Consider the following 13,703-nt stretch of genomic DNA (forward strand, 5'->3'; position numbering starts at 1 on the left):
TTAACACTGAATTTCTCAAGGAGTCTATGTACTGTTACATCTGAAAAAACTTTCAAGTGCTGTATAGATCCTGTGGGTTATATTTCAGAGGAAGGAACTGGCAAAACCACCTCTGAGTATTCCTCGCCTAAGAAAACTCTATGAAATTCATGAGGTCACCATAGGTCAACATCCAATGAAATAGTTTTACTTTTGTTGGAACTGGAAATTCATAATGGCCTGCTGAACCTGTGCTGAATCCAATTCTCTCCCAGCCTATACATGTGGGAAATGATTTAACAATACTCTCACTCTGGCCCAGGTTTGTGCCAATTTTGTGACTATGCTCCAGGAGGTTTAGATCTGGCATGACTCAGTTCCTCACAAATCTTGCCCATCCTCCACCCCCTTTTTGGAATCACTGGCAGTAGATCTTAACCAGAAGAGTAGATCTGCTGACAGATTGTTCTGCTGGCAGATGTGAAATAGTAAGGAGAAGAGGATTTCTGCTGGCAGAAGAGGCATTCACCTTTTATGGCATACATTTGCACCACCCATAGTGGAAAAACAAAGTAGCTTGAATCAACACTCAGATAAATTGTTTTGAAGCACACATAAATTACAGTAAAAGATATAATCTAAAATTAGAGGGATTTTTTTTAATCCCCATGAGAAGGCTGCATTCTATCACCCTATTTGTTCAATTTGCATGCAGAAAATATAATAAGAAAAGCAGGGTTAAACTCAGAAGGAAAACTGAAGATACAAGGAAGGAACATCAACAATCTAAGATATGCAGATGACACCATACAACTAGCAAAAAACTTCACAGACTAAGGAAGGTCAAAGATGAAATTACAAAGGCAGGCTTAATGCTAAACATAAAGAAAACAAACAAACAAACCAAAAAGCAACCACAGAAGAAATGTATTAATTCAGCTTAGACAATGAGGAAATTGAAATATTTAAAGAATTCCTGTACCTAGGACCAAACATTGATCAGAATGATGACTGCACTCAAGAAATCAGAAGGATACTAGGAATCAAAGGGGCAGCTATGAAAGAACTAGACAACTGAGAACTAATGTTAGAATCATTCAAGCCATTGTATTCCCCATCACCATGTATGGATGTGACAGCTGGACAGCAAAAAAACCTGACAGAAAACCAGTTAATTTAAGATGTGGTGCTGGAGAAGAGTGCTGAGGATACTGTGGACAGCCAAAAAGACAAACAAATGCTTCCTGGAACAGATCAAGCCTGAAATCTCATTTGAAGCCAAGATGATTGAGGTGAGGCTTTGCACTTTGGCCACATCATGAAAAGGCACAGCTTTCTACAAATAATAATAATAATAATAATAATAATAATAATAATAATAATGCTAGGAAAAGTAGATGGTAGTAAAAAGAAAGGAAGACAACATGCCAGATGGCTATACTCAATCAGCGAGATCATGGGAATGAATTTGCAGGATAAACAGAGCAGTAGTCAAAGGGGATGTCTCATCCAGAGGGTCACCATGTGTTGAAGTCAACTCAAGGGCAGTTAACAGCAACAACAAAGCAAGATGAAGGCAGGGGATTTAGAATCAAATATCAAATATTGGGGGGAGGATGACTTCAGGGTCATTAATTGCATAGACTTAGTGCCCTGTGGTCCATGAGCTCCTCCCAGGTAACAGAACTGATTTTCAAGACAGGTCCAACTGGCCTCTCTCTGGACCTTTCCACTGGCAGGCAAAGATTTTTTTTCTTTTTCATTTAGGCATGGTTTTCTTAAATCATGTGGCAGAAGGATGTTTGAATCTGTTTTGTTGATATATTGTAAATTATGTTTTAAACTGTTTTTAACTATGTGCTTTTTTAGCAGAATTATTTGTTTAATTGTTTTTGATCTTTTGTAAAATGACATTTTAACAGAATCTTGCTTTCAACTATTGTGATGGTTTATAAACCGACAAAGAAAATCCAGGAAATGCTACGCTCAGCAAAGGACAAGAGAGACCCTCTCACAGCCGCAGGAGTTTACCGCATACCATGTAGCTGCGGACAAGTCTACATAGGGACCACCAAACGCAGTATGCAAACAAGAATCAAGGAACACGAGAGACACTGCAGACTGGGTCAGCCAGAAAAATCAGCAGTAGCAGAACACATTATAAACCATCCTGGGCACAAAATGTTGTTTGAAAACACTGAAATTCTGGACCATGCCAACAGCTATCAGGTCAGAATGCACAGGGGAGCCATTGAAATCCACAAACACTTGGACAACTTCAACAGGAAAGAAGAAACCCTCAAAGTAAATAAAGTTTGGCTACCAGTCCTGAAGAACACCAAAACCAGGACTCAGCAAATGCAAATGAGAAACTACTCAGGGTCAGAGGCTTTCCCAGCAAACAATGATCACCAATTAGCAGACACTAATCCTCCTTTGCATATCCTCCCGCCCTGAGGCCCTGCCATCAACAACAGAACAATACACAGATTAACATGGGAATCACTCCTCCTTATCCAGGGTCACACAGTATATATATACCTACTCTCTTCCAGGTTAGCATTCTCTGAAGATGCCAGCCACAGATGCTAGCAAAACGTCAGGAATAAACTCTTATAGAACATGGCCACATAGCTCGAAAAACGCACAAAAAACTATGGATACAAATAAATAGACCTAAACCAAAACTATTCCCTTTTTAAATAAAAAGGGTTTTGGAATAATTGTACTAAGACATTTAATCCAATAATATTTTATTATTTCTTTTATGTTAAGGGTTACATATATCACTTTTCAAGTATATAATGACTTTGCAAAGCACTTGGAATAAGAATACAACAGATGAGCATTTAAAAGCCAGATAAAGATATCAGTCAGAAATTAGACATCCTAAACAGAATGTCTTCATCTCACACTAAGTAAATAATAGAGAGCAGGGACAATACCAGGTGAGCCTCCATGTTTTAAAATTCACTGCAAAGATCATCACTTCTTTATTTTTAATTGCTTTCACTTTCATTTAGTGCTTAAGCACTTTTGCTGTGAAAGAAAGAGGGGGGAAAAGTCTTGGTCTGAATTAACACTGGCCATGTAACAATATACATGGAAAGTCAGATGTTTGCTTGAACATCTACACACTGAAAGGACAACTGCAATTCTATATATTCCCAGAGGTTTCAAGCTTCTGTCTTTCTATCTTTCTGCTGTGTTTGGCAGCATTGCTAATCCAATATAACCTTGGGCTGGTTGACCCAGCAATTTTTTAAAAAAAGTGTTGGGCTGCTGTTTGACAGCCAAAGAATTGATCCTGCATACATTGCAATTGGCTAGGGAGTTTGCTCATTTACATTATCATACATTTCAGTATCATGAATGAGGTAGTGTTGCTCTTCTTATTCAGTTTTGACCGTGAACAGCTTCTCATATTGCATTTATGGCATTAATTTGACTTTTCTTATAAAAATATCGAGTGCAATACTTCTGTTTCTATACAAGCCTATAACTGGACATACCCCAGAAATGCCTCCGCAGCTTACATTTCATCCAAAAGATAAATATGAGAATGTAATTTTTGCTCTAAAATATTATATTCTGCATAGAAAAATCTGTTCCCTGCACTGAAAATGCTGTTCTTGTAGACGTTCTCTGCACACAAATCATATGTTGTTGATTTGCACAGAAACTAGCATTTTCTGTTTCCTGTGCAAATCAATCACATATGAATTTTTCCAGAATAAGTCCTGAATTGTGAATAGGCTCCAAAAACTATGTGGTTTTCTGAGCCTTTCCTGTGTTCATCTCCCATGGAAGCAAATTGATGCTCAGAATTCTAGAACAATGACTTTTACCATATATGGAGTAAGATATGTCATATGTTTAAACTGGGTTCAGGAAAAGAAAAGGTACTAGGGGTCATATGGCAAACATATGCTAAATTATGGAGAGCACCAAAGATTTAAGAAGATAATAAGTATGTGTTTTATTGATTTTGACAATGCCTTTGATTGTGTAGACCACGAAAAATTATTGATTGCTCTTAAAGAAATTAGTATGCCACAGGTTATGTCCTGATACATAACCTGTACCCAGAAGAAGAGACTACCATCAGGACAGAATAGAGAGAAAAGGAATGGTTTCCAATTGGCAAAGAGGCCAGGTGAGGTTACATTTTATCAACCTGTCTGTCTATCCTGTTTATGCCAGAGGAAGGATGCATGAACATTGGAGGAAGAGATATCAACAATTTAAGATATACCGTTGACACATACTAGTAGCAGACAATAGAAAAGACTTGAAAAGATTACTGAAGAAAGTCAAGGAGGAAAGTGTAAAAGGTAGTTAAAAGTGAACATTAAGGGGGGAGGGGGAAATGACCACAGAATATTTACTTAACTTTAACGTATATTATGTAAATGATAAAGTCATTGAAATAGTTCAAGATTTTCCATACCTTGACTCAGTCATTAATCAGAATGTAAACTGCAATACAAAAATCAAAAGAAGACTAGGACTTGGAAAGGCAATGATAAAGGAACTAGACAGGATGCTGAGTAGTGCTGGTGAGTGATAAACCTTGGGCTTCCACATGAACAGAAGTCTAAGATTACTTCCTTCTGGGAGTGAGACTCCTTTGTCCAGTTCTATTCTTCCTTCTGGGAACTTCACCTTAATCCCAGAACTGTCCTGGGATACATTTTGTCCTATAAAAGTGCCTGCCAAAACACTTCCAAATTTGTCTCGGTTGAGGTCAGACAGACACCCTGTTGTATCTCCCTTGATTCCTCAACATTGCTGGATCTACAGGCAGTTGCTGACCCATTTCACTTCACAGAATCTGCAATTGGAACATTCATTTCTGGAGCCAATACCGTATTACATTTTTCAATCCTGAAAATCAATGTTAACACTTTTATATTGTTAGTTCTTGTACATGTGTGTGAGTGTGTTTTTGTACGAAGGTTGATTTTCCTTTTGCTGCTATAAATAAGATTACATTTGGAACTTGCATTCTGGAAGTTCAATTTTTCAGAAACATTATACATATTATACAGCTTTTTAGTTAACTAAAGCTCTCTCACAGCCTTCATCTGAGCTAATTTAAATTCCTCTTTTGGATATTGATTGTGGGTGCCCTCTCAGGACCCTTGCATTTTGGGTAACACTAGAAAAGACAATAATGCTTGTTAAAGTAGATAGCAATAGGAAAAGAGGAAGAACACATTATAGATTGAAAGACTCAATCAAGAAAGCCACAGCCTTGAGTTTGTAAGACCAGAGCAAGTGTGTTGATGATAGGGTGACTTGGAGGTCTCTCATTCATTGGCTTGCCATAAGTCAAAGTCAACTTGACAGCAGTTACCAACAAAGCAACACTGACAGGGACCTCTCCTATGGCTTGAAAGCTGCCACCTGGTGAAAGGACACAGAAGTTTACAGCAAAACTACACACTGATGTAGGATCTCAGCTGGAATGTGGTAAAGAAATAAAATAAAATAAAATAATGAAAGAGGTTAACCATCGACATTGATTCAGTACCTTTCTCTTGGCTATAGACAAAGAACAAACTTAGCTTATCTTTCAATAAGAATCAAGAACATAATTAAAGATGTTAGGCCAAGAAAGGATGTTTTCATCCTCGCAAACATGCAGGTCATTCTTCTGAGGATTTGGAAGCCCATATACCTAAAAGTAATTACTTTGCACTGCAGTAATGAACATAGCAATGTATTTAGCCATTTTCTAAAAAACCTGGGAGGAAGGGATAAAATCAACCTCATTCGCTTAATAAGTGATAGTATGGGGAAAAACAGATGGGGAGAAAGGGGTGGCTTGAAGCCACTCTTGCCGAAGACGGATTGGGGCTGTGGTAACCACATGTTGTGGCCCCAATCCATCTTGAACCCTGTCCCAAAAAGGAGCAGCAAATATGTGCTCCTTTTTGGGCCATGGAAAAGCTGCCTTTAGCAGCTTTGTCAGTGCTTCATGGTAGCTTCAAGATGCTCTGGGGCCATGCAGCATTTAAACTCCATGCAGCCGGAGCATCTTGAAGCCACCCACATCTGGGTGGCCACCCAGCTTCCAGGTGGTTTCAGGACATCATCAAAGCATGTGGTGTGTAAACGCTACATCCTGATTATGGCCTGAAGGCATCTTTTAAGGGCCGTCTGTTCCCATCCTTAGTGTTTGTTTGTTTTTGTCTTCCAAGAGTAGGATATCTTCATAATTTAATAGTTTACATACACTTAATATTAATATGATAGGGGCCCTAGTGGTGGAGTGTTTAAATGCCTGCACTGCAGCCACTCACTCAAAACCATAAAGTTGCAAGTCCAATCCCAGCTAAAGTGGCTCAAACTTGATTCAGGCTTGCATCCTTCTGAAGTTACTAAAATGAGTACCCAGCTTGTTGGGGGCAATTAGTTTACAGTTGTAAACTGCTTAGAGACTGTTAGTTCAATATGAATCAGTGTATAAATAAAGTTGTTGATAAATTGACAAGATGGATGGGATGTTTTGCACTGGAAAAAGGGCATAGGCATGGCCCAGTGTGAATAGGGATGTAAATCTTTGATTATTTCATTGTTACATGCAAGAGTGAATAATTTCATTTTTCTCTCTACTGTGTATTTACAGTCGGCCCTTCTTATACGCAGATTTTTTATACACAGATTGAAGCATATAGAGTTTGAAAATGTTCAAAAAAAGTATAAATTTCAAATATCAAACCTTAATTTTCCATTTTTTGCAAGGGACACCATTTTGCTATGTCATTATATTTAATAGGACTTGAGAATACACGGATTTTGTTATCCATGGGGGAACTTGGAACCAAACCCTAGGGTATAACAAGGGTCCACTGTATTTGCAAGGGTTTGCACACATTTTTCTAATCCCCCCCCCATATTTTGCAAAAGATGTATTTGTGTTAAAACAACAGTTGTTGTTTTGTGCCTTCAAGTCATTTCTGACTTACAGCAACTATATAGCAGACCTATCATGTGGTTTTCTGGGGCTGAGAGTATGTGACTCACCGAAGATCACCCAACACCAGGCAGGGAATCAAATCCTGATCTCCAGAGCTGTAGTCTAACCCTTAAAAAACATGATTTGCTCTAAAACATCATTGTGTAGGAAACAGTATTCATGCAAAAAATAAATGATTTTTACAAAGTCTCCATGGGGTGGTTCACAGAGGTTTCTCATTTCGCAACAAGTGTCTCACAGTGCTGAAGACTCCTTTCTTATTAAAGGTGGGAAAATGTGTAAGTATTCTCTAAGTGTGAAGCAGAAACATTTTTTTAAAAAAACTGGCTGTTCAAATTTGAAAACTAATCCTGGGGGCCTTTCATACTACACAGTTAGTGCAGTAAGATTCCCCTTTATCTGCCATGATTCCAATGCATTTGCCATTTAAAGAGATTTATTTAGAGTTCTCAGCCAGAGAGTTCTACTGCCTTATCAGACTACAAACCCTAGGAAAAAGAGTGCTAAAATTATGTAATGTGAAAGGGATCATTAGAATTGCAAACAATACAGGTTACAAACAAATATTTTGTAGAGGGGATTACAATTATTTTATCATTCAGTAGGTATCCAATTGATTACAGTATTTTAGGGGCTAAAAATGTAAGTGATGAAATCCTTCTTCCAACCTAACAACCATGAACTGATTAGGCAGCTTTAGGCAAGGCTTTAGACAAATAACCATATCTTACCGATCTTCCAATATGCAATTTGTAGCATCTATTTTATTTATATTTCACCTATTTTATAGAGGGATTGTGAACTAAAATTGGGGAACGTGCAACCATCTAGATTAAGTTGAATTGTATTTCCAGAATCCCTCACCACTGACTATGTTGGATAGGGATGATAGGAGTAAGAGTCCAGCAATATGTACAGGGCAAGATGTTCCTCACCCTATGGAAAATTACTGAGGTGATTTATGTGAAATGATTTGAGCATTCAGATTATTGTATGAATAATAATAAACCTGTAAGTAATAAAAACAAGCCTCTTCATTAGATATAAAGAACCAAAAACACTTAAACATACTGAGAAACTTTCAAAAATCCTTACAAATCTTCAGACACCATCTGAAGACAACTAAAAAAAGCTTCTCTGCTTTATTATTTTTGAGTAAATTTCCATTGGGCTGGCAACAATATTAACTTGGCTGGTGTTTGTTTTTTCTACTGAAAAATTGTCTTTTGTTTTTTACAGAATGCATTCAAATTGTTTGTTCAAATTGTGTCATCTAAGGCTCGTTACAAACAGGCACCCTAGGACGGACTCAGTCCATGCTGGGATTAGAAAGGGGCGTCTCTTCCAGACGCCCCTAACCCTAGCATGGACTGAGTCCATAACAAATGGTGGCGGCTGTTCCACATGGCCACCACCATTTTGATGTAAGGGACGCTCTGTGTCCGCACATCACGCCTCGGAAGTGATGCCGCCGCGGCGTCTCTTCCAGGGAGCAAGAAGGAGCGTGATTTTCGTGCCCCTTCTTTGCTGCATCCGGGAACCGCGCTGTTTGGCTGCTGCAGTTCCCAGACGCAGCAACTGGCGGCGGCAGCAGACTGCTGCAATCCGGCGGTCTGTAACGCACCTATGAATGGACAATGCACATATTCTAATGACAATTAATTTCTAAGGAACTGAGAATAGTACGCTAAGTTCATTTCTGTTGCTAATATTTAAAAAAATATATACTTATGTTTATGGAATCCAGTATATAAACATGATTTCATGAGAAGGAAGTCAGATATAGAAAAAACAGAGCGAGGTATGTCCAGAGGTGTTAATTGTGATGATGGAGTCCAGCAAGCCATGTCTGTTGCCATGTGTTTTTCAAAACAAATAGTTAAATCAATGTGAGAAAATATTTAGAGATAAGCTGCATTTGCACATTGTAAGATAGACAGGGCACTAACCTATAATTAATTGTGATAAAAAAGACAGCTTATTTAAAAGGATTAGGACTCAGGGTGATGCACATACACAGCTGACTATTATTTTGCATTTAATCATCATGTCCCTTCCCAGTCTTTCCACCGAGAGGTTCAGTACATTGTTCAAGGGGCTCTTTTTGAACTGTCACATTAGCATTGAACAGTAGGGCTTCTTGATTTCATTAAACCTTTATTCACTACACAGTCAGTCGTCCTTGGACTACTTCACACTTTTTAAATAAAAACTCAGTCATACGCAGTAGCTTCCTTTCTTACTATCTACTGTAGCATGCACATTTGATGGTTTTCTCTTTGGATACAGCCAGCATGGAAAAACAAAAAACAGTTGTTTTTTCATTCATTGTTCTTTCTTTCTTTCTTTCTTTCTTTCTTTCTTTTTTTGCATTCCTGTCTTAACCTCTTTCTTCCTGAAACTCAAAGCAGCCAAAGGTTTGAATTAAATTCCCTATGGTACCTGATAATTGGCAGCAGTGGTCAAACCTAGTGAAGAGGATTCAATTATTCCCTTGCTGTTCTCTACCTGTGTGTATCCTAAGTTGGGCTAAAGAATAATTGACAAGAGAAGAGAAATGTTATTATTCAGTTTGCTGCCTGCTAGCAGGGACAAGAAAATGCAGCAAAGAAGGAAAATGTACAAACCCTTCTCAAAAACATACACATACATCCAAAACAATATTGAAAGTTTATTTGAACAATAATAAAACACACAATCCAATACATGTTTACTCAGAAATACATCCCATTGAGTTTAGGAAAATGTAGGTAGAGGTTGTGTTACTCTCACAGAAACTCTGGTTGGTTTCTGTGAATTTACTCATATCATCCAAGCAAGCAATCTTTTCTCTGGAGATTCTCTTCTCTATTTGGGTCAGTTCTTTTAATCAGTTCTTGCAGGCATTTCTTTTCCCACTTTGAATCTGAAAACCCTCATTTACTTCTAAGCATGTTTGTTTTGGAAGAAGAAGGCATTCTGGTTTTGAAGTGGCACTCCACCCTGACTTTATGCAAAGATCTAAATTTTTCAGGGACAGTCCAGTTAGGTATGCCATCAGGGCACATGGACTGACAACTCTCGTATAAGTGGCCTCCTTCACCCCCAGGTGCTTGCTGGGAAAAGCCATAAATACTGAGATGATTTCAAATTGGAGCCAAGGAGAATTCCCCCAATACTATACCTTGTTAGTATATTGTTGACTTTCCCGTAAACACAAAATAATACCTTAATACAGCCCTGATCTATTTTGTGCTAAACCTCTGTGAAACCACACACTGTAGACTGAGACAGAATTTTCTCTGCAGCTCATAGTTTTAGCTTTTAAATCATTTTCTTTTGATGCATGTAGTTTTCTATTATTTGTTTTTGTGTTTGTTTCATTCATGTTACACCACACAGAATGCACACAGGCATTGTGGGTTGATTCCAGATTTGAGCACTGGCAACTGGACAGATAGAAATGGAATTTTCCCATCTCCTTCTACACATAACAGCTTCTCTAGCCCCCTGAAAATGCTACATGGACACTGAGAAACTTAAGTGTGTGCTGTGGAGTGTGGGATAATAAAGATCCCTAACAATTAGGCTGAAAGATGTTTCACTGATGGAGACTCACCTCTAGCAAAAGGCCTAACCTGGATCCAATCTGTTGGGTCTACAGTTTCCTGATTCAGCACATGAGGGAGGATTGAATAGGTCTTGGCCACCAGCAAAGTTCTGTGAAAATCCCATCATATATAATAATAATAATAATAATAATAATAATAATAATAAGTTTTATTTATATACCGCCCAATCACTGGGAATCCGAGCGGTTTACAACAGAGGGGATAATAGACAGTTCCCTGCCCTCAGGCTTACAATCTAAAAGACATGACACAAAAGGAGAAGGGAATGGTGAGGGGGGGAGGGAATCAGGTCCAGTATTCTTCTCTCCCTCTGAGGCCTGGACCAAAGCAGATGAACCGGAGGGAGGGCTCTTCTTCTTCAGGCTAGCCCTGATAGAGCTGGGCCAGCCTATTCTCTCCCTCACAGGCTGAAGGATGACAATTATGGAGAGAGGGGCCTCTTTCTTCAGGCTAGCCCCTGATGGTACTGGGCCAGCCTTCTCTCTCCCTCAGAGGCCGAAAGATGACAGTTAGGGAGGGAGGAGCCTCTTTCTTCAGGCCAGCCCCTGATGGTACTGGGCCAGCCTTCTCTCTCCCTCAGAAGCCGAAAGATGACAGTTAGGGAGGGAGGAGCCTCTTTCTTCAGGGCAGCCCCTGATGGTACTGGGCCAGCCTTCTCTCCCCCTCAGAGGTCGAACGATGACAGTTAGGGAGGGAGGAGCCTCCTTCTTCAGGCTAGCCCCTGATGGTACTGGGCCAGCCTTCTCTCTCCCTCAGAGGCCGAAAGATGACAGTTAGGGAGGGAGCAGCCTCTTTCTTCAGGCCAGCCCCTGATGGTACTCATATACTATGGTAGCAGGTTACTTCCATGTCACTGGGGAGGCTGAATCTGTTTAGCCTGAACTTTAAATGAGCAGTCAAAGGTGCTCAACCATATTCTACAAGGCCCAGCACCTTGGGTAGCTTCTTAAAAGTTCAAACTAAACACCAGAGTGGATTTAGTGCTCTAATGCCATGGAGATAACCAGTTACCTCTGTATATATACTTACACATCTCACATTTTGTTGCCCCCTTCATCTGTCTCTTTTCAACATTGTTTTCCCCACTGATCTCTGCCATGCATATTAAAATACAAATATCCCAATCCCTGTTGATTAGCAAGCCTTAGAAGATGGAACAGACAATGAGAGGCCAAACATCTTTATCAAGAGGAAAGGATAGGCCATTTTCTGATTTTACTAGTAGTTCTACTTTCAACCAGCATAAGGAGGCATCCAATACTTCCTTACACAAGCAATTCAGCAGAACACAATGACAAAGCTTCCCCCATTCCCTCCCATGAACACAACAGCCAGTGGAGTGCATTGGGAAACTCAAAGGTAGATTATTCATACTAGTAAGATTCTGACCATAATGTGTGATGGAGAGAGCTGGGCAAGAAGCAGCAGGGACTGTGTTTTGACCATTTGGCTGAAGTAGAGCTCGGCTAAGTATGGGAAAGCCCTTTGTGTTTTCAAGTACCTCAGAACAGAAAAAAGACATGAAGAGAATAGACTCCATAATTTATAAAGCTTGCCAAACACATTTTGTGTCAAGGGAAAGTCTTAAGATGCTACCAGGAAAAAAAAAAGCCTTGGTTCATGAGTCAAGAGTGATAGTAGTGGAATGTAAGTCTCCAGATGGGTGAACAAGGGGATCTCTCATGCCACCAGGATGCATAACACTGGTACAACCTGAACTCCAGACACGGAGTAGGACATTGGTAGCTAACCTAACCCAAATAAGTAGGACAGTGGTAGCTAACCTAACCCTTCTGGCATCACTGCCAACCATAGCCCCCCTCCTTATGACACCAAATTTCTCTAGAATATTTGTGTCATTTTCCCATTCTAAAAGACTAAAATGCCTATCCAACGACAATAGTTACTGGATGTAAGAGTCTAAAGCCAAAATTAAATTGGTCCCAACCTTTTCCATTGGGCTTCACTTACCTCTGGAACATGGTCCCTTAAGAGCTTTTTGGTAATTGAATTTATCCCTTAGGCTGAAAGAAGTTCTCCACACTTAAGGGTAGACAGAGGGCTTGCAAGGCCCTTGTGAAACATTTTCAAATAAATTGCTGAACACTATCCTGATTATGCTTTAAAAAAATATTTCCCAGTACCTTAGGCATGTGACTATTCAAATCAGCTATATGATCATACTCATCAATTGCATCTGGAAATCCACCATACACATTTGAATATATGGAAGGGAACAACGTTATGCAGAACCCAATAACACATGGAAGAGAGGTAGAATACGCGATTTAGACTTTTACTTCCACAGATTCAATAGCCAACAACCCTTTGAAAAACATGTAAATGGCTTTAGATCTGGAATTGCAATGGAGAATGTTGAAAATGAGTTTCACATATTTAAATGCTTTTTCCAGGACTGAATTTCTGACTGGAATCATCACAAGAAGTTTCTGGCAAATGAAAGAACCAAAACTTCTATCTGGCAATTGTACACAGTGTGCTGCCAATCTAGAGTAATTATTAAAAACTGATGAGCATATATATATAGGTATGATTTCACTACACCAGCTACAGTTGTTTTGAAGATTTGAAGCCAATCGTATTTTTGAAATACAGTGCACTTGCGTTATGTCCAGGTGCGGCTTATACAGACTCCAGCAAATGCTGGAGGTCCGCACCTGAAGACACCTTGGTGCGTCCAGAAAAGATAATGGTGCGCGCACCCATGGCGTGCGCATTGTGTGCCACTGCATACACAAGCCCCATTGTCTCCAGTGGGGCTTGAGCATACACGGAATTCCCCTTACACGGGGTGGGGGGGGGGGCTTCCAGAACAGATCCCCTGTGTAAGGGAAGGGTGGACTGTAGCAGATATTCAAAGTATTTGGTTTTTGTTTAATAAATGATACCAATGTATGCCAATTAATTATCAAAATGTAATTATTAAAAAGGGTCTATCATAGCCTTTGAGAAACAAGTATATGCAGCTTTATTATCACTGATACAAATGATTCTACTTTTGTTTTAGATGTAAATTTAGCCTACCCCCCCCCCCCAAAAAAAAAAAAAACCCCCGAATAAAGGGACTCCTGCTGAGCATGTTATTAATCAGTGGCTAATATTTTACA

This window comes from Sceloporus undulatus, chromosome 5 (assembly GCF_019175285.1).
Source record: "Sceloporus undulatus isolate JIND9_A2432 ecotype Alabama chromosome 5, SceUnd_v1.1, whole genome shotgun sequence".
In the NCBI taxonomy this organism is placed as follows: Eukaryota; Metazoa; Chordata; class Lepidosauria; order Squamata; family Phrynosomatidae; genus Sceloporus; species Sceloporus undulatus.